Raw genomic sequence first — 24,950 nt, 5'->3', positions numbered from 1 at the left:
CTCTTACTTGGTCATTTATATATCATTATGACTACTTGGCCATATATAACAATATCCCTCTTATACATTGCTGGATTTGATTTGCTAATGTATTGTTAAGGATTTTTGTGTCAAAGTTCATGAAGGATAATGGTCTTTAATTACCTTTTCTTAAAATATCTTTGTCCTATTTGGTCTCAGAGTAATTTTGACTTCATAAAATGACTTGGGAGTGTCCCTTCTTTTTTATTTTCCAGAAGATTTCTTGTAGCATCAGTGTTAGTTATCCCTTAAATGTCCAACAGACATCACCAATGAAGTAATTTAGGCCTGGACTTTTCTGTGTGCAAAAAATTGTAACTAAAAATCCCCTTGTACTATAAACCCATTTTTTTAGGTTATCAATTCCTTCTTCAATGACTTTTGGTAATTTGTGACTTTCAAGGATTTTGTACAGTTTAAGTTATGAAGGGCGCCTGGCTGGCTCAGTGGGAAGAGTATGCGACTCTTGATCTCGAGGCTGTGAATTTGAGCCCCATGTTGGGTATAGAGATTACTTAAAAATAAGTTATGAAATTCATTGGCATAGAATTTTTCTTAATATTTTCTTATTATGTTTTTGATTCCTGGAGCATGTGTAGTGATGCCTGCTCTTTCATTTCTGATATTGGTAATTTATTTTTGCCCTTTCTTTGGTCTTCATTAATTTGTTTAGAGGTATACCTTTTTTTTTTTTTTATCATTCAGAACAATCGACATTTAGTTTCATTGATTTTATCCATTTTAAATTTTATTGATTTCTGCTCGTACCTTTATTATTGTCTTCATTCTACATTTCTTTTTTCAAATATTTATTTATTTAAGTAATCTCTACACTCAGTGTGGGGCTCAAATTCACAATGCTGAGATCAAGAGTCTCACACTCTTGGGGCGCCAGGGTGGCTCAGTCAGTTAAGCATCCAACTTCAGCTTGGGTCATGATCTCAGGGTTCATGAGTTTGAGCCCCACATCAGGCTTCACGCTGGCAGTCTGAAGCCTGCTTGGGATTTTCTCTCTCTCTCTCAGATAAGTAAACTTAAAAAAAAAAATGGTCGCACGCTCTTCTGATTTAACCAGTCAGGTGCCCCTTCTTTTGCTAGTTTCCTAAGGGACAATTTTAACTTATTCATTTTATATCTTTCTTTTTTTACTAATATAAACGTTTAATTTTATATGCTTCATTCTCAGCACTGCTTCAGATGTGTCCCACAAATTTTTATATATTGTGATTTTGTTTTCATTTAATTCCAAATATATTCTAGCATCTCTTTGACTATGAATTAGTTTTTCTCTGTCGTTCATACTACAGGTTTGTCAATTTTATTGATATTTTCAAAGAAAGAACGAGCTTTTTGTCTCATTGGCTTTCTCTATTGCCTTTCTCTTTTAAATTTCATTGATTCTACTCTTTATCATTTCCTTCATTCTGATTGCTTTAACATTATTAATTATGCTCTCCCTTTTCTAGATTTTTCAGGTGGGATTATTATATTACTATAGTATTGATTTGAGATGTTTCCTTTCTCTAATGTACAAATTTGGTGCTATAAATTTTCCTGTCAGCCTTTCAGCCCACAAAATTTGCTATGTCGTGTATTATTTCCATTCAGTTCAATTTCTTTTAACTTCCCTTGAGACTTCTTTTTGACCCTTGGGCTATTTGGAAGTGTGTAGTTTAGTTTCCACATGTTTGGGAACTTTCCTGCTATCTTCCAAAATTTTTTATCTTCCCAAACAGGAAAACTCATTAAGCAGTAACTATTCCCCCCACCTTCCCCCAAGCTCCTGGTAAATTCGAATCTACTGTCTCTATGAATTTACTGAACCTAGACATTTCATAAAAGTGCAGTCCTACAATATTTTTCCTTTTATGTCTGGTATTTCACTAGCATAATGTTTTCAAGGTTCAACCATGGTATGTAGTCTGTGTTAGAACTTCATTTTTTTTTTACAGACAAATAAAAAATATGGCCTTTTTTACATATACCATTGTATACATGTGTTTTTGTTTATCCATCCATCTGTTGCTGGACATTTGGATTCTTTCTACCTTTTTGCTATTGTGAATAATACTCCAGTGCACATTGGCATAAAAATATCAGTTTGATTCCCTGTTTGAATTCTTTTGGGTACATACTAAGGAATGGAAATGCTGGGTCATATGATAAGTTTGTATTTAACTTTTGGAGGAGCCACCAAACTGTTTTCCACATTTTCTTTTTATACATACTCCAGTAGTATACAAGGGTTGAATTTCTCCACATCCTGACCAACACTTGTTATTTTGTTTTCTACTTGTTTTCTTTTATATATATATTATATATAATATATATAAAATATATACATTTTATATATATATACATATATATGTATATATATTATATATATGTATATAATATGCATATATATTATATATGTATATAATATGTATATATATTATATATATGTATATATAATATATATATATTTTGTTTTCTTTTATATATATAAATAAACTGGCAGGCTCCATGCCATCAGTGCAGAGACTGACACAGGGCTCAAATCCATGAACTGTGAGATCATGACCTGAGCCAAAAACCAAGAGTTGGACGCCGAACCAACTGAGCCACCCAGGCGCCTCTGTTTTCTTTTTATTATAGCCATCTTATTAGGTGTGTTGTGGTATCTCATTGTGGTTTTTATTTTAATTTACTTGATGGCTAATGATGTTGTGCAGCTTTTCATGTACTTATTTTTCATGTGGATGCCTTTTCTGGAGAAATGTCTATTGAACTCTTTGACCATTTTTTTTTTTAATTGGGTTGTCAATTTGTTGTTGAGTTTCAGTAGCTCTTCATATACTCTGGATATTAAACAGTTAATAAATACAGGATTTGCAAATGTTTTACTCTATAGGTTATATTTTTACTTTCTTGATGATGTCCTTTGATGTACAGAAGTATTCAATTTTTATTAAACCTAATCTATCTCTTTTGTTTGTTACTTGTACTTTTAGTATCATGGTGAAGAATCCAAGGTCATGAAGATTTACTCCTGTGTTTTCTCTAAGAGTTTTATTTAGCTCTTATATTTATGAATTTTAGTCCATTTTGAGTTAACTTTTATTATTGTGTGAAATAAGGGCCCAAATTTACATTTTTGCTTGTGAAAGTCCAGTTGTCCCAAAACTATCTGTTGAAGAGACTATTCTTTCCTCACTGAATGAACTTGGCACCCTTATTAAAAATCAACTGGGGGGCACCTGGGTGGCTCAGTCAGTTAAGCATCTGACTTCAGCTCAGGTCACGATCTCACGGTTCATGAGTTTGAACTCCACATTGGTCTCTACACTCACGGTGTAGAGCCTGCCTGGGATTCTCTCTCTCCCTTTCTCTCTTCCCCTTCCTGATTCTCTCTAAACAAACAAACAAACAAACAAACAAACAAAAAATCAATTGGCCAGAGGTATATGGATTTATTTATTAACTCTCAACTCTATTCCATGTCTATCTTTATGTCAATATGACACCATTTTGATTGCTGAAGCTTTGCAATAAATGTTTAAATCAGGAAATGTGAGCCCTCCAATTTCGTTCTTTTTCCAGATTGTTCTGGTTATTAGGGCTCCTTGAAACTCCATATGAATTTTAGGATTACACTTTCCTTTTCTACAAAAAAAAATGCCTGTTAGAACTTTGATAGGGATAGTGTTTAGTCTGTAGATTAGTTTGGATATTATTGAAATCTTATCAACATTAAGTTTTCTAATCCATGAACACAGGATGTCTCTTCATTTAACTAGTTTCAGTGGACATGTCTTTCACTTTCTTAAATATGTTTCTAGGCTTTTTCTTCTTTTAGATGCTATTTAAAATGTAATAGCCTTTTAAGATTGTTCAATGATAGTGTATAGAAACAAAACCGACTTGGGGGTGTTGATTTTGGAGACCGCAATTTTGCACAATGTTTATCAGCTCTTTTTTTGTGTGTGTGGATTATCTAGGAATATAGTTTTACTCCTTTCCACTCTGGAAGACTTTTATTATTTTTTTCCACGGCTAATTGCTCTAAAACTTCCAGTACAATGATGGATAGCAGTGATCAAAGTGGGCATCCATATCTTGTTCCTGATCTTAGAAAACTTTTAGTCTTTCACCATTGAATATGTTGCTCTCTGTGGTTTTCCCACAAATGTCATTTATCGTGTTGAAGAAATCCCATATTACTAGTTTTTTGAGTTCTATTACCATGAAAAACAATGTTGGATTTTGCCAAATGCCTTTGCTGTATCAACTAAGATGGTAAATTTTTACCCTTCAATCTGTTATTTGGTGTATTATATTAATTGATTTCCTTCAGTTGAACCATTCTTGCATTCCTGGAATAAATCCTACTTGCTCATGGTTGGTTTGCTAGTATTTTGTTGAGGATTTTTTTCATCTATATTCATAAACGATTTTGGTCTGTAATTTTCTTTTCTTGTGATATCTTTATTTGGTTTTTGATAACAGGACAATAATGGGCTCATAGAAAGAATTAGGAAGCATTTCTTCCTCTTCTATCTTTTTAAAGAATTTGAGTAGGATTAGTAGTAGTGGCAGTAGTAGTAGATTCTCTAAAAGTTTGGTAGAATTCACTAGTGAAGCCATCTGGTCCAGGGCTTTCTTTATTGGGAGATTTTTTTTAATGTTTATTTATTTCTGAGACAGAGACAGACAGAGCATGAGTGGGGGAGGGGTAATGTGAGTGTTTCTAAGGATTTGTCCATTTCATCTATATTACATAATTTGTGACATACAATTGTTCTTAGTATTCTTTTTTTCTTTTTTCTTTTGTTACTTAGGGGCAGCCAGAGGGAGATCTGCCCACAGCAAGGTCTGGGGAGGGGGTGCAGAGCTTCCATGCCACCTGAGGGCCCAATGTCCCCAAATCTCTTCTTTTATATTCTTTTATAACTTTTTTTATTTCCATAAGGTTGGTACTAATGTTCCCAATTTCATTTTTTATTTTACTTATAGTTGAACCTTGCACAACATGGGTTTGAACTGTGCAGGCCCACTTATGTGTGATGTTTTTAAAAATAAGTATGGTACAGAACTGTAAATGTATTTTCCCTTCCTTGGGATTTTCTTAATAACATTTTCTTTTCTCTAGATTACATTATTGTAAGAATATAGTATATAATACATATAACATACAAGATATGTGTTAATCAACTGTTTTATGTTTTCAGTAAGGCTTCTGGTCAACAGCAAACTATAGTATTAAGTTTTTAGGAAGTCAAAAGTTGCGGGAGGTGGGGGTTGGCACCCTTAACTCCAGTGTTGTTCAAGGGCCACCTGTATATGTCTGTTCTAATTGGTTTGTAGTGTAGTACTGTTCAAGTTCTTTATTTCTTTGAGAATGGGGTGTTGAAATCTCCAACTGTCATTGTAGAACTGTATATTTTCCTTCAATTCTGTTAGTTTTTGGTGTCATTTTTTTAAATGTTTATTTATTTCGGGGGAGAGGGGCAGAGAGAGAGGGAGAGAGAATCCCAAGCAGGCTCTGTACTGTCAGCACACAGCCCCATGGGGGGCTTGAACTTAGGAACCATGAGCTCATGACTTGAGCAGAAATTGAGAGCAGAATGCTTAACCAACTACACCACCCAGGTGCCCCTGGTGTCATTTTTTAAATCCTTTCTTCTTTGATGCACATGTTTATAATTGCCATATTTTCTTGGCGAATTGAACCTTTTATCAACGTATAATATATTTTTTTGTCTCTTGTAACAGTTTGGTTTAAAATCTATTTTGTCTGATATTAATAAGGCCACCCCAGCTCTCTTTTGGTTATTTTTGTATGGTGTATCTTTTTTCCCTCCTTTTACTTTCAGTCTTCTTATGTCTTCGGGTCTAAAGTGAATCTCTTGTATCGAGCATATGGTTGGATCATCTTTTTCATTCATTCTGCCAATCTCTGCCTTTTAAGTGGAGTGTTTCATCCTTTTGCATTCAAAGTAATTACTAATAAGGAAAGACTTCTGCAATTTTGCTATTTCTTTTCTATATGCCATACACCTTTATTGTGTTATTCAGTTCTTTCATTACTGACTTACTTTGTGACTAACAATTTTTTTTAGTGGATTCTTGATTTCATCTAGCTTCTTTTTCTGTAATTATTTTTTCCTCAGTGGCTACCTCGTGTATTACAATTAACATCTTAAATTTATAACAGTGAAGTTTGAATTGATACCAACTTTGATTCAATAGTATACAATATCTGCTGCATTACACTTCCTTACCTCGTTTTGTATAATTGTCACAAATTATAACTTTATACATTGCATGCTTATTACTATAGCTTTATAATTACTATTTTATGCTTTTGCCTTTTAAATCATGTAGGAAAATATAAAGAGCAATTACCAACTAAATATGCGATATTACTGGCTTTTATATTTAACTGCACAACTACCTTTACTATTGTTCTTTTTGGTTTTTTTTCATGTGTCTTTGTGTTAATGTCTAGCGTCCTTTCATATAAGCCTGGAAGTCTCCTTTTAGCATTTATTTTAGGGCAGGGCTACTCGCGATAAACTCCTCACCTTTTCTTTATCTGACAATGTCTTAATTTCTATTTCATTTATGACAGTTTTTATTTATTGTTATTTTTTAATTTTGTTAGTTTATTTATTTATTTTGAGAGAGAGAGAGAGAGAGAGAGAGAACAAACAGGGGAGGAGGAGGAGAGAGAGAGAGAGAGAGAGAGAATCCCAAGCAGGCTCTGCCCTGTCAGCACAGAGCCTGATACAGGGCTCGAACCCACAAACTGTTAGATCAAGACCTGAGCCGAAACCAAGACTTGGAGGCTTAACCAACTAAGCCACCAGGCACCCCGAAGACAGTTTTGAAAAAGTGAATTGTCCTGATGGCTCCAATTTTTGTGTCTAAATCGCATTCTATTGGTTTGCATTATCTCAACAATAGGTTAGGGTTTTTTTCTTGATTTTTAATGTATCATATTTTTTAATTTAATTCTGGACATTGTATTTAGAAACAGTAAAAAGTGATATAAATAGCATTTATGCCCAGAAATGAATAGGTTTCTCTTCCTATTAGGCTGTTAGGGCGGGGTGTATAGGGAAAGAGCTGTGTGTCCGTGCCCTGATGACTTTGCACTTACTCACATAGGCCACATAGCCAAGGCTTCACTGCAGTTGTTCTAGTTCTTTGCAGAATGCCCTATGATACTTCCAGAAAATGAGAGCATAAGATACTTGTGAGAATCTCCTAGTAGGCCATTTCTCACTTGCCTCCCTATCTTCCTAGGAGGCTGACAGGAAATGGCTTCTCATTGCCTCCCAGGTTCTGATGAGGTATGAAATTTTTTTTATTGTTCTCTTTAGGGTAGAGCTACAGGATTTAAAACTAAGATTTTTTTAATGTTTATTTATTTTTGAGAGAAAGAGAGAGAGAGAGAGACAGAGACAGAGACACTGAGTGGAAGCAGGGGAGGGGCAGAGAGAGAGGGAGACACAGAATCTGAAGCAGGCTCCAGGCTCTGAGCTGTCAGCACAGAGCCTGACGTGGGGCTCGAACCCACAAACTGTGAGATCATGGCCCGAGCCGAAGTCGGATGCTTAACTGACTGAGACATTCAGACACTCCAAAACTAATTTAAACGCTATGGCACAGCCTGCTGCATCTCACCACTTTTGGTGCAGCCATCTGAACTTTTTTTCTGCCATTATTGTCCTATTGGACAAGGGAAACAGGGATTCCTTGTATGGGAAACTCTTGGGTTTGGCTGCTCTTGTAGTTGCTATATGTAAGTAATACTATCTGTGTTTAATAAGGGCTCATTGTTTCTTTAAAAAAATTTTTTTTAGAGAGAGAGAGAGTGCAAGTTGGGAGAGGTGCAAAGAAAGAGAGACACAATCTTAAGCAGACTCTATGCAGAGCTTGATCCCATGACCTGAGCCAAAACCAAGAGTCACATGCTCAACCAACTGAGCCATCCAGGTGCCCCAAGGCTCATTGTTTCTTTACTGGACAAATGATCAACTTTTCTGTTGTTTTTTTTTTTAAGTTTATTTATTTATTTTGAAAGAGAGAGCTCGTGAGCAGGGGAGGGTCAGAGAAGGAAAGCGAGAGAACAAGCAGGCTCCGAGCTGTTAGCACAGAGCCCGGTATGGGGCTCAATCCCACGAACTGTGAGATCATGACCTAAGCCAAAGTCAAGAGTCAAATGCTTAACCAACTGAGCCACCCAGGTGCCCCAACATTTCTGGACAGAATGTTTGGTCAATCTAGTCAGGGATTGAGCTGGGTTTTGTTTACTTCTTTCTATGTTTACCTTCAGCAAACCACAGGCAGCAAATAGTAGTGTATTGCTTTTACTTTGTATTTAGAATGAGGACTGGACTTCTGGAAGGTTTTTCTCAATGTTTGTGCCCCACCTTCTGCTCTACAGAAGAGATCTCTCTCCAAGAAACAGGAAGACTTCTGCTGCTTGTCAGTCAATTCTACGCTTGTCATGGGGTTGAGGGTTTCTCTAAGTTCTCCTCGTCTAGCGTCAGTCTTTAGCATGACCTGCACATCTGGACTTTGGGGATCAGTCTTTCTCAGCAGCATAACTTCCCACTTCCGGTGTCAGCCAAACTCTCCCTCGTATTTGTGGAAGGTTTTAGGTGGGAAAGGGTTTCTTCCCTTCTTCCATGTATTTGTATAGGATCTTGAACCCAAGAGGGTTTCCTGTCCCTCCTTCAGGAGCATAGAACTTTTGTTTCTTCTATTCTCCTGAAATAGCATATGATTTCTTGTCTTCTTTAAGTAGGGGTGTTTCCTATCCCTTTCTCAGAGAAAGAATCGTTAGCTCCTACCCTTCCTCCGACGCAAATGATCTTTGCTTAAATCCTGGGGACTGGAGTGTTTTCTGCCCGTCCCAAGTGGCTTAGAGACTTTGCTTCATATGAGAGAAGGCCCAAGAAAGGAGATGCTGTTTTATCTGTCTCCAGATGGAATCCAATTATCTTTTTTATGCCTTTACCACAGAGGTGGTGTTCTCTCAAGTTTCCTGCATTGAAACCTCAACTTTCTGATGGGCGCAAGAAATATTATTTTGTAATTATTCAGTCTTTTCTCAGTATTAGGTGGGATTAACGTTACCTTGAGGGGTTTTTTTTTTGCACACTAAGCACAAGTGGAGCCTCCACTGGAGTGCTTTGAACAGAGAGGTGATGTGATCTGAGCTATATTTGAAAAAACATAACTCTGGGGTGCCTGGGTGGCTCAGTCGGTTAAGCCTCTGACTTGAATTCAGCTCAGGTCATGATCTCATGGTCTGTGGGACTGAGCTGCATGTCAGGCTCTGTGCTGACAGCTTGGAGCCTGCTTGGCATTCTCTCTCTCCTTCTCTCTCTGCCCCTCCCTCTGCTCACACTTTCTTTCTCTCAAAATAAGTAAATAAAGCTTTAAAAAATATATATCTAAAAAGACAGCTCTGACTGCTGTGTTGAGTGTAAGTTAAAGTGGATCAAGATTGGAAGTAGAGAACCCTGTTAAGATGCTATAAAATTACTCGTATTTGGCTCAGATCTTCTTAATATTCACTACACAAAGAGAAATCTGTTGAATGACATAGTTCATATTATGAGACAAGAGATTACACAGTAATCCCTCAAGAAAGATATGGATTATTGTGCTGTTAAATTCTAAAAGAACCTTCTTCTGTGGTATCTAATATAAAGAAGACTGAAAATAAAATAAGCAATATCTTTGGGGGACATTTTTACAGCAAATATAGGAGGATCTTCATATTACAATTGAAAAAATAAAAACCCCTGATAAAAACTGTGCTCATAACATTAAAATTTATCTCAGTGAGGGTGACCATGTATGAGCAAAGCTTGTGTGGTTACTATGCTTCTGTTTTCAGTTTTTTCCATAATTCACCTTAGAGTACTGTTTCAGTTCATTTACTTTCAGTTGGAAGTCACAAGAATGGCATAGTTCTCATTGGTTTAAAAATAAAGGCACATTATTGGCACATATAACTTAAATTCTAGAGGTAGGTTATGCTTCAGGCAAGGATTGATCTAGTAGGTCAACAACAAAGGAATATCCCTTCTATTTCTGACTCTCTACTTTTCTTTCCATGATGTCAGCTTCATTCTAAAACTGACTCATTCTAAATCTAAAGATGGCTGCCTGTAGCTCCTGGGTTTATAAACTTCTTTGTTCATATTTAGTGTGTGTGAGAGAACATCTTTTTATGTATCTTCCATTGAAGTGAGAGGAAATTTTCTTCCTCAGGAACTCTCAGCAAGTGTTTCTCCAAATATAAATAGTTCAATTTTTTCATATATTCATCTCTGGGCCAAAAATAGTGTCTCCATAGGAAGAGGATACACCAATTAGCTTAAGCCAATTAAGGTCCTTTTGGAGATATAACTGGAAGTGGGTAGAGCCAATCCCACCCAAGTCTCATGCCTGAGAGATTCAAGTCCTGTTAGGATGGGGGAATGGAAGCTAGGGAGCAAATAGGAAATGACTACAGTGAGTAGAGGAGAAGAGAGAATGAACGGCACTTCTCTGTAACTTTCCTGAACGTCACTTCTCTCACAAAATTTGGAGGTCATACTTTCTTTTTCCAAAAACAAAGACTGGCAGGCTATTATTCTATATTGTTGACTGGAAATAGATCCGTTTACTTTAGGGACAAAAGGAGCAGGGGCACTTGGCTGGCTCAGTCGGCTGAGCGTCCGACTTCGGCTCAGGTCATGATCTCATGTTTCATGAGTTCGTGCCCCACATTGGACTCACCTTTGTCAGCACAGAGCTCACTTCGGATACTCGGTCCCCCTCTCTCTCTGCCCCTCCCCCACTGGTGCTCTTTTTCTCAAAAATAAACAATACATTTAAAACAAAACAAAACAAAACAAAAGGAACAGGTAAGAGCACTGACTTTGCATTATGACATATAAAAGCATATATGGAATTTTCTCCTTCCAGGTGGAAGAGCACCCGATCTCTCTGTAGAGAAATTATCCTCCATAGCCATACCATATCTAGGCTATCTGCTCCTTCTAGACAAGAAAATAAAGTTCCAAATATGTGCACTGTTTGCAAGGTGTGGGTCAAGATGAGGAGAAGCAATGGGACAGATGGTAGCTGTACTTATGGTGAGCATAGCATCATGTAGACATTTGTCAAATCACTAAGTTGTACACCTAAACCTAATGTAACATCGTGTGTCAACTATACTTTAAAAAACGTTCTATAAAAATATGAGAGGAGGAAGGAGGAGTAAAGAGTGCAGTGGGCAAGCAAAGAAAATTATTGTTGATACACTTGGGAAATCTGGAAAAATGATGATTTAAAAGCAGGTTCACACCTGCGAACTTCCCTTTTTGTATTCACATTGCACTCCATCTTGTCATATCCTTTTTGAGTGGCAGGTTCCCCAAGATAGATACATGGAAAGAATCAACTATGCTTAACTCAAACAACTGAACAGATGACATATCGTTACTACCTACACTAAAATTAATATGCTAGTGTTTTAGGGCAGAGAGAAGTTGACTTTTAAAATTATCTACATAATGCAACTAATGGACCTGTTTTTCATAGAAGCTACAGCTATGTTCTTTCTTTTTCTTCTTCTTCTTCCTTTTTTTTTTTTCTGGAAGGGGGTTGAAGTTAAAAACCTCTGGAATCTATATCCTAGAGCCATTTGTTGCTGTCTAGGAATCAAAATAGAAAATTGAACAGGAGGAAAAGCAAAAGCATCTGGGATCCCTCCATTTTATAAATTCTATAGAAAAGAAATCAGGGAGAAATAGTGTATGTAGTGGAAAATCAATCAAAGGCTTAGTCCCATTATATACCCCAGTCCACACTCTATAATTCAGCTTGGCAAATAGAATTTATCATGGACTTGTCATTTTCAGAAACTATTTGGCCTGCAACAAAGCTGCTATCACATACAGGCAGAGTAAGAACTGAATATGAAGAGTGGCAGGAAATCTTTCCCCAACCCCCGCCCCCCCAAGTCCACACATCAATATATGAAATACCACCTTTAGAGATTTACAACTGCACAATTTGTTTTGCAAATTCAAGCATAAAATAGTTATTTCAGATTAGTGAGTGATACCAAGTCCTTTTCTCTTTTGTACCTTAAACAAGAGCCTAGATGAAAGGACAATTTTTATTTGGAGAGAGGAATGTATGTATGCTACAGTGGGGAGAAGAATGGGAGGAAAAAACAATCTGAGAGTTTGAGGCAGTGTCCCATGGGACATGTCATGTGCAACATAAAGGTATTGTCTGCTAGAAAGGGAAGGGGGAAGTGCTTTTGAAATCCCAAATACCAACATTCAAGCTGGCCAAAGAAAGAATCTGAAGACATAGATTTGTTTTCATGTAATCTCATCACATGGAAATCTAGGATTTCTTCTAATAACTTCTTTGCTGCATTTAACAAAACATTAAGTGCTTGAGGTTGGGGCACAGAACAGCATGGAGATCCTTCAGAGGTGATGATAAGAATAGCAGAATAAGCTGATAGGAGAAGAAAATTGAACCCAGCATCTCAAGGCAATGATATCCATTCATCAATAGGGTGTCTAATGGAAACTGACCCCAAAATAACCTGGGAAGAAAACAAAGAAGAAACCTCTTTTTTTTTTCTAGCCTGATGTCTTTTCCAGCCAGATTGCTTTCTAGGTTGTGGTCATTGGGACCCACGAATCCCTTCACCACCCAGGGGCCCCAAACTAAGATTTATTTTGTGAATGAGGCTTGTGTCTATAGTCTTTTGAATAGTATATGTTCTTTAACAGATGGATCTATTAAAGAGACATCAGTTTGTGCCCAAGACACGGAAGTTAAGCACTTGGTTACTTCCTATAATTATGAGCTGAAGAGAATTTGGTATCTGTTTCAAAGTACAGGGTATGGGAGACAAGCGCAAACACCTAAGAAGGGCTGCCCAGGGGTTCTTTCAAGGGCTCAGGCAAATGATTAGCATGTATCTGAAGTCCCTTCCCCGACGGAGCTACAAGTTTTCATCTGAATATAGCAGGTCAATTTCATACTAATAAATGTACACCTACAAGCGGTAGTTTTGATAATCTTCCTTCCTGCCTAGACTCAAATAATGTCATTTTACGTTTTGGTCGATTTTCTATAGACCAGAAGAAAATTGAAATGCTTTGCCTCTTATTTTCAGAGCGCTTCCATTTTCATACTGCAATTTAAATCTTCTCTTCCTTTTCTCTCCCTCCAACAACCTTTCTTTGTTAAGGAACTCTTTCTTTGAGCTCTCCCTTCACCCCATCCCCCCTCCCTCTTCTTCAGTAGAAAGCTAAATGAAGATATTTAAAAATGGTCACTAAAGAGGCAGGAAATGGGTTATCGCTGAATGAGGGAATTAATCCAGAGTAGAGCAGACAGGCATTCGAAATGCATGCTGTAGTCCACAGCGCGCAGTGTTATTTAAATAAAATGGTTATCTAAAATAACACGGAGGAAATACAATGCCAAAAAATGGACCATGAAAAAATTTGAAATGGGCTTTCCAAAAACATAAGAACACTTCGTTTTCTGTAACGTAACCCTGATTGGCTACCATAGCAGCTCCGGAAGTTAAGCAATTAGGACACTCCCGGCTAATGTTCTTGGGGCTGGGTAACCAAAGTGGAGGAGAAACAATGTAGCGCTGTTTGAAAACAGCTTAGATATCCGAGATGCCTGAAATGTCAAAAGATGCTCGACCTACTACAAACTTCTGAAGACTGACTGCTAATATTTAGGCATTCTACAACCAAATGATTGAGTGCATATCGTCGCTGTTAGAGCCATTCCTGAAAAAATACGTTTAAAAGCCACATGTGACTTTTTTAAACCATGCATTCAAAACTACTGATGTTTTACAGTGCCAGAATGAACCTGAATGCTGTCATTTAAATTCAAGGCAAATCTTCCCAACCTCCACAACAAGTGACTTTCTATTTCGATAGGTGAAAGTACCAGAGAGCAAAGCACTTCAAACTAGTAGATTTTTTAATAGCTCTTGAAGAACTCTGGCCACCAGGGTTCTCATCTTCATTGATAGACGACTTACCACTTTTCTCTTCCTTTCGAAAGACTCTCATCGAAAACAGTGCTCATGTGGCCCCGCAGACCATTTTGCTGAGCGGAGATACTAGGGAAATATCCTCAAAAAGGCAGAAGTAATAGGTCTGGCAATCAGCCAGACCAGACAACCTTGGGGGATGGGGGACGGGGTGGGGCAGGGGTAAGGGGTAGGGTTTTTCTTTCCCCTCCCATCCTCCTAACCGAAAGCGAAAAGGTAAAGCAACAGATGTAGGCATCTGCCTCAGCATAGGATTAGGAATTGAATCTATGATAGTTCCAGGAGAAACTGAGACCATCATTTCCAGCCTCATCAATTTTCAGGCAGGAAAACTGAGATCTAGAGAGAGAAGGTAACTTGTCCAAGGTTGTCCGGCTAGCCAGCATCGGAACCAGGGCTAGGATTTATGTCCACACACCCCCTCCAAGGCTTAGCACCTGGTAGAGTCTGTGAAATGGGACTCAGTCCTTCCTAGGTAAAGATGTAGGTCCTGGGTGTGAAAAATCGCCCAGCCATTCCAAAATAGATAATCATTTCATTCTGTTGGGGTTGGCATTCTTTGTAGTTTTGCATTGGGTCACCGAAGCCATCTCTTGGGTCTCAAAGGCCACGCCATTAAAGTAAACTGTTTTGCTATGGAAAGGCCAGCTCCAGTGTCAAGAACTCTGGGATGGCTGCAGGGATGAATCGGTTTGTCTGTTCAGATGGCAAAATGGGCATTCACCCTCATGAAGGACAATGTGATAAAGTGGCAAGTGGAAAAGTTGTCTTCCTAAGTTGCTGTCACAGTCCCTGCAGACTCAAAATGAGTAGTTTAAATACAGCAACAATATGGCACTATTGTACGGTAAAAATCATCTTAGTAGGAGATGCAAGCCCTATTTTAAAATACACCCTAAATAGTCCATTTACTCCAACAAATGGCAGCTGATTGGGCTGTACTGTAATTGGGTACAGCATTGAAGAGCTGCTTTGCCTATTATTTAAATTTCCAGTGAAGAAATAGCTAGTTCCTTCATCTTCACTCGACTCGTTTTCCTTTCAGGGCCACAGATGTGTTTTGGCCATAGCGCAGTTCCAGAGAAGGAAATAAGTGAGGGAGTTTAGGAGAGGCGGCTCTGCCGCAGCACAACACGCAGTCATGACAACCAAGCCGCCTCTGCAAATGGTGTAGGCCCACCTTCTCTCCAGGCATCTGCTGAGCAGCTCAAGGAATTGCGCTGACAGCAGGGATAATTTGCAGACTCCAGCCCTGTTCTGTCAGGCTAGATGAACACTCCCTTTCTTCCCATTCCCCTTGCCCAGGTGGCTGTTGCCGGTGGCCCGGGGTACGGTGTATGCAAATCAAATCCACAACTATATTTGAGCACCTGCAGAGACTCTAATCTTGTAATTCCATAGGGTAAAGTTAGAAGGGAAGAAGTGTAACTCACTTCAAATAGCATGTAACTGTTTTCGCTGTTCTATTTCACCAGCATCAGATGCAATATATCCCAGATGATCTTCCTATCCAAACCTGCTCCTCCACCTGCCTTCAGGGGAGGAGACAGGGCCCTGCCATCCACGCGCTTCCCAAATAAGAAACCTACAAAGGACCTATGACTTGTCCCCTTTTCTCATCTGCCACAGCCAACTTCCTTACATGGAGCTTCAGTTATTTCTCCGTCCTCGATATCACCTAAATCTATGCCTTCTCCTCCGTTCCTAATAGCACAGTTTCTGGTATTAATCATGTTCCAACAAGAATACGGCTGCAGCCTCCTAATTCCCAATGCTGCGACTTGCTCTTTCTTCTCCGATCTATCCTTCTCACTGCTCCCAAACTGAGCTCTACGTGAAACATGATCTCCAATTTGATGTCATTTCTCTGCTAAAACTCCGTCAGTGATTATAATTTTCAGGAAGGGTATAAGCTCTGAGTATGGCATACAAGTCACACTGCGATCTGGCTTCTGCCCGCCTTATTCAAATACCAGTAATGTTTGATGTGTTAACAAAAATAATTCGTATCTATCGAAAAACATATCTAATCAATGTACTGTAGACCCTAAAAGTAACAAAATATATATTTGAAAAGAGTCTGGACTCGGGGCACTTTACTGATACACATAGGCCTTCCTTTCTGAATTGCTGAATTCTTTGTAGCTCCTGAATTTGGGTAAACAGTGACCAGAGTTGATTCAGTACTTAATGCTCACCAAGAAATCCATTGCCCTGTGCTTAAGGACCCTTGAGGCTGTCAAAATCTTATTTTAGAGAAACAGACCTCTATCCTTAGCTGTGTCTATGCTTTAGACCTGCTGTTTCTTGAGCTTTTGTTCTTGTTGAGAGTCACTGTGGCTGAGAAGAATAAGGGGCATTAGAGAATAAATACATGTGTTATAAATATATTAATTAGATATGTTTTAATCCTGTCTTCTCATAAAGACTTAGTTGTGTATCCTCTGCTTTATTTCCCTCAAAGTAACAGTATAGCAGGCCTAAAAGATCACTGGTACTAAAAGCAGTTGATGAGTAGGATGTGTCCTGTTGGAGGAGAGAATTCTGGAAGCTCAGATGGATGACTTCACAGAGGTTACCTGTCTGGACCTTCTATTCCCCTCTCCCTTGCCTCCAGCCTTACCACATTTTTCCTGTGGTAGAATGAACATACTGGCAGTGTATTTATTTCAAAAATATTTCTTGAAGACCTACCAGGTTCTAGGCCCTCAGATAAAAAACTGTGGATATAATGGTGAACCAGCGACTCATGCTAGTTAAATTACTCTGTGTGCGGAGGGGAGGAGAGGGGCATTGATCAATTTATCACACAAGTAAGTATGAATTAAAAAATGTTCATTTATCTTGAGAGAAAGAGCTGGGGAAGGGTAGAGAGAGGGAGAGAGAGAATGCCAAGCAGGCTCCACGCCATCAGTGCAGAGATGAACCTTGAGATCATGACCTGAGCCGAAATCAAGAGTTGGACACTTAACCGATTGAACCACCCAGGCGCCCCAAATGTGAGTTTTTAATAGTGATAAGTGACATGTGCTTCAAAGGAAATTATCAATGGCAGAGACTGCTAAATAATCAAGGAAGTCTCCGAGAAGGTGATCTATAAACTGAGACCAGATAGATTACATGGAGCTAATAATGCCAAGAGTTGAGAGATGAACATGCCAGTCAGATAGAAGAGAATTACAACTCCCTAAACCACAATGGATGCTCGTCCTAAGAACAGCAGGGATGTTAATATGACCAGAGCATAGCAAGTGCCAGGATGAGAGGCTGCGCAATTTAGTAAGTGGGAGAGGTGAGATGCGTGTGGAGAGGCATATAGGGCCCTGAAGATGAAGATGAGAGGTTTAGGTTTCATTATACTGATCACCAAATGATTTTAATCATGAGAAGAAAATGATGTAAGCTCAAAAAACATCACCGACTGCAACAGATCGTGCGGAGTGGTACAACTGGAACAATGAGACCAGTTAGGAGGCTGTCATCATAGTTGCCATGGAAGATCACAGTGATGGTAGTGGTGGAGGTGCAGGGAAATGGCTGCATTCTGGATATATTTTGAAATAACATCTCCTTGACTAATGGATTAGATGTTGGGGGGTAGTCTGTGACACCCAGATTTCTGGTATCGGCAACTGTACGGTGGTGGCATTACCTGCAATGGGGAAGACTGGGGAAGGGTCGGGATGGAGGGAGGTAAAAATCAAGAGTGCTGGGGGCTCCTGGCTGGCTCAGTCCACACAGCATGCAACTCTTGATCTCTCAGTCGTGAGTTCAAAACCCGCTTTGGGGGGTAGAGTTTACTTTAAAAAAAAATTGAGAGTACTGCTTTGGACTTGTTTCTACTAGAGATCCAGAGAGATGTCCTAACTGTGGTTAATGCTGTGAGAAGAATGGTCTGTAGGGACCAAGACAAATAACAGTGAGTTCAGGCAGGAAGCTGTCGTAGCTTCAGTGAGAGGGAAGGCTTGCCTTGGGTCCGTGTAATAGCAGCAGTGATGGATTTGAAAATAACTTTAAATTGAAAGTGAAAGTTGAAAGTAACTTTAATTTCCTATGTCTTCTATTGTTGCTACCATCCCCGGTGGCAATCAGATATTTGACTTGAGGCCTTTGAATTCCCTGGCCTTTTCTCTCCCGTTTTTACCTGGATAGGAAGCCTTGGTAATTTGACTTGGTGATGGGGCACTATCAGGGATCATTACTATGTGTCCACAATAGTATCTCAGTGTTGCAAAGTCCTTGCCCCTCTATCTAGTCAAATCTTCCATCAGACACCATCCTTTAGGAATCCCTGAATTCCTAGCTGAAAACAAAATCATGCGTATGTCTAGAGAAAGAAAATTTTCAAAATGAATCAAGCTGGTGAGAAAAGCAGCATCCAGGAAACAACAACACCTACACTTAACGGCAAGTTGTAAAGAAGTAGTTGAGTCAGAAATGTTTCCGCATTGACATTGGCGAGGCTTAAGCGAAAAGTACTTACTGAGTGTTACTGTGTGACTTGATATCCCCTGCTTGAAGAGTGGATTGGAATCCATTTCCCATAACCAGGGAAATCGGGACTTTTCTAAGTTATTATAGCTTCAGACTCTGAGCTATAAACAGAAAACTAGAACCATCTAAGGAATTGGAAGAAATATTTAAAAGATCATAAATTTAAGCTCCAAGCAACCTGAAGAAATCATCAGGTCCAGCTTACTTCTGTTAGGTACGCAGACGGGCACAGAAGCAGCCTCTGGTGATGTGAAAGGGTAAGGACTTTGGAGTCAAACACAAAGGTGGAATCCTGAATCCATCACTTACTAGCTAGGTATCCTTAGGCAAGTTATTTAATGTTTCTGGGCCTCAATCTCTTTGTCTGTGAAACTGGAGTTATAAACCCTACCCATAAATTGGTTATGACTCAACATATGCAAAGCACTTAGTATATGATAAATAATAAATAGTGGCCATAATGTTTACACAATAGATTTTTAAATAACAGCTTTATTGACAAAGAATTCATATGTCATACAATTCACCTATTTGAATTGTACAATTCGGTGGTTTCTGATAGGACGGAAGAGATTTTAAGACAGACTTTGGTAGTAATTAGATCCGGAAAAAACCTAGACTAGTTTTCAAATGACTGATAAACTCTATTGGGTGCACAAAGTAGGTTACTCAAATAGTAGTGGATAAAATTAGGTTGACCTGAACAAGTCTGTGACCATGCAAGCACTTATCTATTTTTTGTTTTTTACTGAAAGTGTTGTCTGCATCTGTCCACACAAAAGCAATATATTCAAAAGGAATATAGGGAAGTAAATGACATTGTAGAATCAGTAGGTGGTTTTATGGCATTGCTTCTCTGAATCTATGTACGTATATATGAGACCTTGTGGCCTCCACACACACACACACACACACACACGCACGCACGCACGCACACTCCATATATGAAAGTGTGGCTTTCTCCTTATGTTGTATATTTTTTCATTTTCTTACAATGACTTTGAGGCTTACTCAGGGCATGACCTGAAGAACAATAATACTGGATAATCTTTTCCCTAGATCTTTATGCAAACTACCACTTTTGAATAAAATAAAAGCAGTATAGGGAAAAAAATTAAGGTGAAGGTAGAGGAAGAGAGAAATTTAGTACTAACATATATATAATCAGTTGACAGCCTCTAAGAAAAATATGGTCCAGTGATTTTCCAAGAGAAACCAGACTATGTAGAGAGATGAGCTGTATATGATAATCCTCCAAGCCTACTTCTTAATCTTATGGAAGATTTTTTTTTGATCATCATGAGACTTTTTATGAGATTATTTTATAGGTGAACTGTGTGTGTTCATGTATGTGTACGTGTTTTATGAAAGACATCTTGCCTGATATTTTTGCCAAGTCACTTTTCCAGATGATATATCAGCTATTTTGTCACCAGCTAGACAGTAATTTGATGGTGTCTTGGAAAGACAAGTGAATTCATTTCAAGTTGATAATGTTGCCTTTCCACAATTTTCTCACTAGTTCAAATGCCAATTGTGAATTATCTCATCAAGCTTTTGGACTTTAACAACCCAATTTTACTGCTTGTTCACACTTCAATACCCAAGTGTCACCAGTTATATTATTATATTGAGTATTTATTAAATTATCTTTTACATCACATTGAATAATTCCCTTATGAACTTCCTCTGAACATTTTTTAATATTTATATATTTTTTATTCTTAGACAGAGCATGAGTGGGGGAGAGGGGCAGAGGGAGAGAAAGAGTCTTAAGCAGGCTCCACACTCAGTGAAGAGCCCAACACGGGGCTCGATCCTGTGACCCTGGGATCATGACCTGAGCCAAAATCAAGGGCTGGACGCTCAACTGACTGAACCATCCAGGTGCCCTTCCTCTGAATATTTTTAACTCTTTTATTTGAGATTCATAATTTTTACCAATGAACAATCTCGATAGATGAATCAATAGGTGATCAATATTGATCAGTGATCAATAAATGAATAATCTCTCTTCTATTTAGAAGAATTTAAATTAAAAAATAATTTAAATGTATAGAAATGGAAGGATACATTAGCAAGCAGTAACCTTTATTCAGTAGTGACCATTCTATACATGAGAAAGGGAGACACAGAATCTGAAGCAGGTTCCAGGCACCAAGCTGTCAGCACAGAGCCTTACAAGGGGCTCAAACCCACAAACTGTGTGATCATGACCTGAGCCGAAGTCAGATGCTCAACCGACTGAGCCACCCAGGCAACCCTCTTATACCTTATTTCTGAAGGAAAATTATCAACTATGTTTTTCATTTAGCTAAATAATGGAAAATATTTAGAGAGGCAGATATTTTGCTTACCTGGCATCTAACATCTATCTATCTATCTATCTATCTATCTATCTATCTAGAAATGTCAGGATACAGGAAAATCTCAGTTAAACGGATTACATAAAAAGAGTGGTTCTGGGTAGCTGATTATTCTAGTGACCTGAGGGTTAAAAATAGCAACAAAAATGTGTTTGTTTTACTCTTTGGTTAGTGGCTATTTTTCTAAATGGTCAAAGTATTTCATTCCCTTAGTAAAGTCTAGTAACAACTAAATCTTTGTTGACTAAGAATCTGGCAGAACAAGAGGCTAGTTTTCTAGAAATTTTTGTTTAAACAACGCCTACAACATGAGCTTTAATTTCACAATGTGTTCCTTTCTCGTAAAAGAAGAGACATTTACCTAAGGGCTTCAGTTGGTAGAGTTCTGATTAATTGTAATCTTACTACAATTAAATGTATTAGTCAACTCTAGGGGTTAAGAATGTGGATTCTTAACTAGGCTCAATCTTCATCTTAATAATGTGATGGATATGTATCTTCACCGTTGTGATCCTCAGTTTCCATTTTCTCTTCTGTTATTTTTTTAAATGTTTATTTATTTTTGAGAGACAGAGAAAGAACACGAACAGCGGAGGGGCAGAGAGAGAGAGGGAGACACAAAACTCAAAGTAGCCTCTAGGCTCTGAGCTATCAGCACAGAGCCTGATGCGGGCCTCGAACCCATGAACTGTGATATCATGACCTGAGCTGAAGTCGGACGCTTAACTGACTGAGTCACCCAAGCACCCCTCTCTTCTGTTAAATGAGAATGATAACAGTACCTAATGCAGAATGTTGTTGGGATCAAGTGGGTCATTACATGTAAAGTGCTTAGGACAGGTAAATAGTAAATGGTCAGATAATTTTAGTTATTATTATTCCAGCTGTTTGTCATGGTATGGGTTTAAACATAGTTTTAGGATTGGGAGAATGGCTGAAGGATCCTTTTATCTACTCATTTTTTTCTAATTTTTAAAAAGAAGTCACTTTGGACTTTTCATACTACTCCAAATGTTATCTCTTGAACTTGTGGTGAACAGAAAAAATTCCTTCCCCCTTCCTCCCTTCCTCCCTTCCTTCCTTCCTTTTTTTCTTCTTCCAGATAAAGTGAAGGGATAAACTCTTAAGGACTAGAACACCTGTATGTGTCAGGAAATTCAACATTAGGCTTATGAAAAGTCATTATTTTGCAGTGGAAATAGTATAGCAACTACGTTTCTATTCAAGCATAATGATACTCAGGTTTGGGCTGTATGAATAGGAGAAAAGGAGGTGTTTGGGGGTGAAGGGTAATAGGGCAAGTGGCAGGACCTTGAGCATGAGACATTTGCAGATATCAAATCCAGCTTTAAGCATAGACAGAATGGACATCTGTCTACATGGAATAAGTTGAGTAGAAAAAAAAATGTTGCCATCTATGTCCCCACCCCTCTACCCCCATATATACAAAATCCTGCTATAATATTTCATTTTCCCACTTGATAATTCTGAACAAACATTCCATTCTCTGGGAAAAGTTATTGAAATATTAGGCACTTGTTGATTAATCTATATCACTCACAGTCTTATAAGAGGACCAAGTCCAGAAGAGATGAAACACTGGATGGGAAGATTTTCATGAGGAAGTTGTGTATAGTGGGACCCAGAGAGGAAGAAAATTAGCACTTATTGGATGTTTACTACAGCTCAGGTATTACAAGCCTCAAATCATGAACTTCACACACAACCCTAGAAATAGGTATTATGAAGTCCACATTATAATGAAGAAACTGAGACTCAGAGAAGTCAGGTAAATTTCTCAAGACCACGTCAGTATTGTCAGAAAAGAGAGTCGAACCTACGATAATCTGGAATTTTTCTATGTCTAAATTTGGAAGTGAGTGAGAGCACTGCCGGTGGGAAAATGAGGCAAATAACAGAGTGGAAATAAACTGAAGGAAGAAAAGATGTCCTCCGGTTTTATATCCATAGCTTCACCACCATTAGAATGAGTTATGGATGTCATTCAATGTGACACATAAGAGGAGACAGAGTAGCAGAGCTTCTAGTCCATTCAACTAACATCATTGAATTTCTGCTGTGTGCTAGGCTCTGTGCTTGAAGCTAGGAGTCAAGATCTAAAACAAACCCAGTCCATGCCTTTGAGGAAGTCACTTTCTGATATGACAGGACAGTTTTGTGGGAAGATGGATCTCAAATGGATATATGAGCAGCATTACGATGGGAACATAAAATCAAAGGCTAAATGCAGAAAAAGATTTTGAACATCAATTTTATGCAGTGGCAAACAGCTTAAAATAATATGTTAATTCTTAGAATGAACTGACCTAAAATGGAATACTATGCACCATTTGTATGATGTTTTTCAAAGCTTTCTTGAGGTAAACTGCACATATTAAAAATGCATAATTCAGTAAGTTTGACACATTTATACACCTATGAAACTGTTGCCACAATCAAGATAATGAATATATCCATCACTCCAAAAGTTTTCATGTACCTCTTCTGTCTGCTGCTTCCCTGCCCAAGCAAAAAACAGAACTTTTTTCTGTTACTATAGATCGATTTTCATTTTCTAGAATTTTACATAAATGAGTATGAACTCTTTTTTTGTCTGGGTTATTTTACTCTGCAAAATTATTGACATTTGTCCATGTTATTATGTGTACTAATGGTTCACTTCTTTTTATTGATGAGTAGTATTCCATTCTATGGATATAACAAAAATTCATCCAATCACCTGTTGACGGACATGTGGGTTGTTTCTAGTCTTTGGCTGTCACACACATAGCTACTGTGAACGTTCACGAACAAGTGGTTTTGTGGACACATACTCTGATTTGTCTTGGGTAAACACCAAGGAGTAAAATGGTTAAATAATATAGGTATATATATATATCTTTTTAGGATACTACCAAAGTGGTTGTGCCATTTTACACTTTCACCAACAGTATATGAGAGTTCTAGCTCCACCATATACTCATCAACCCTTGGAATGGGTACACTTTATAAATTTTTGCTACTCTAATTGGCGTGTATGAGAATCTCACTGTGGTTTTGATTTGCGTACACTCAATGGCTTGTATGTTGAGCATCTTTGTATGTTTTTTTTAAGTTAATTTATCTTGAAAGGAAGAGAGAGAGCGTAAGCAAGAGAGGGGCAGAGAAAGAGAGAGAATCCTAAGCAAGCTCCATGCGCAGCACGGAGCCCCACATGGTGTTCCATCTACGGACAGTAAGAGCATGACCTGAGCCGAAATCAAGAGTCAGATGCTTAACTGACTGAGACACCCAGGCGCCCCTTTACAGTTTGAATTACATCTTCTTTGGTGTTGTATCTGTTCAAATCTTTTGTCTATTGCTTATTGCTTATTTATTTTCTTATTAAGTTTTGAGAATTCTTTGCATATTTTAGATACATATTCTTTATCAGTTATATGAATTGAAAATGGTTTCTTCCAGTCAGTGGCTTGTCATTTATTTCTTTGTCTTATCTGGGTCTTTCAAAGAACATAAATTCCTAATTCTGATGAAGCCTAATTTCTCAATTTTATTTTATGGAGAGTGCTTTTGGTGTTGTGTTTAAGAAACCATTGCCTAATCCAAGGTCATGAAGGTTTACTTTTAAGAAGTTTATAGTTTTAGCACTTACATTAGGTCTATGATCATTTTGAGTTAATTTTTGTATACAGTGTATGGTATTGATTGAGGTTTGACCCCCTCTTTCTCCTTTTATACAGATTATCTCATTGTTCCAAGCACAATTTTTTTGAAAAGACTATCCCTTCTCCTCTGACCTGTCTTTGAATCTTTGTCAAAATTCAATTGACCATAAATATGTAGGTCTATTTGTATACTTTATTTTGTTTCATTGATACAATAGTTCTATCTCCTTGCTGATATCACACAACCTTGATTGCTGCAGATTTATAAAAGGTCTTGAAATTGGGTAGTGTAATCTCTCCAAT

General features: G+C 38.1%; 1 long non-coding RNA gene across 2 annotated transcripts in view; it reads left to right on the top strand.

The window, feature by feature from the left end:
- Positions 1 to 16,757: 16,757 nt before the first annotated feature.
- Positions 16,758 to 24,950, top strand: part of LOC122235374 — a 52,986-nt gene continuing 44,793 nt past the window's right edge. For both annotated transcript variants that reach the window (XR_006213437.1, XR_006213436.1), the window contains exon 1: positions 16,758 to 16,935. This is a non-coding gene — a long non-coding RNA (uncharacterized LOC122235374). The remainder of the gene's footprint in view (positions 16,936 to 24,950) is intronic.

The sequence above is a fragment of the Panthera tigris genome, chromosome X (assembly GCF_018350195.1).
Source record: "Panthera tigris isolate Pti1 chromosome X, P.tigris_Pti1_mat1.1, whole genome shotgun sequence".
NCBI lineage: Eukaryota > Metazoa > Chordata > Mammalia > Carnivora > Felidae > Panthera > Panthera tigris.
This window is presented reverse-complemented; position numbering and strand designations above follow the sequence as displayed.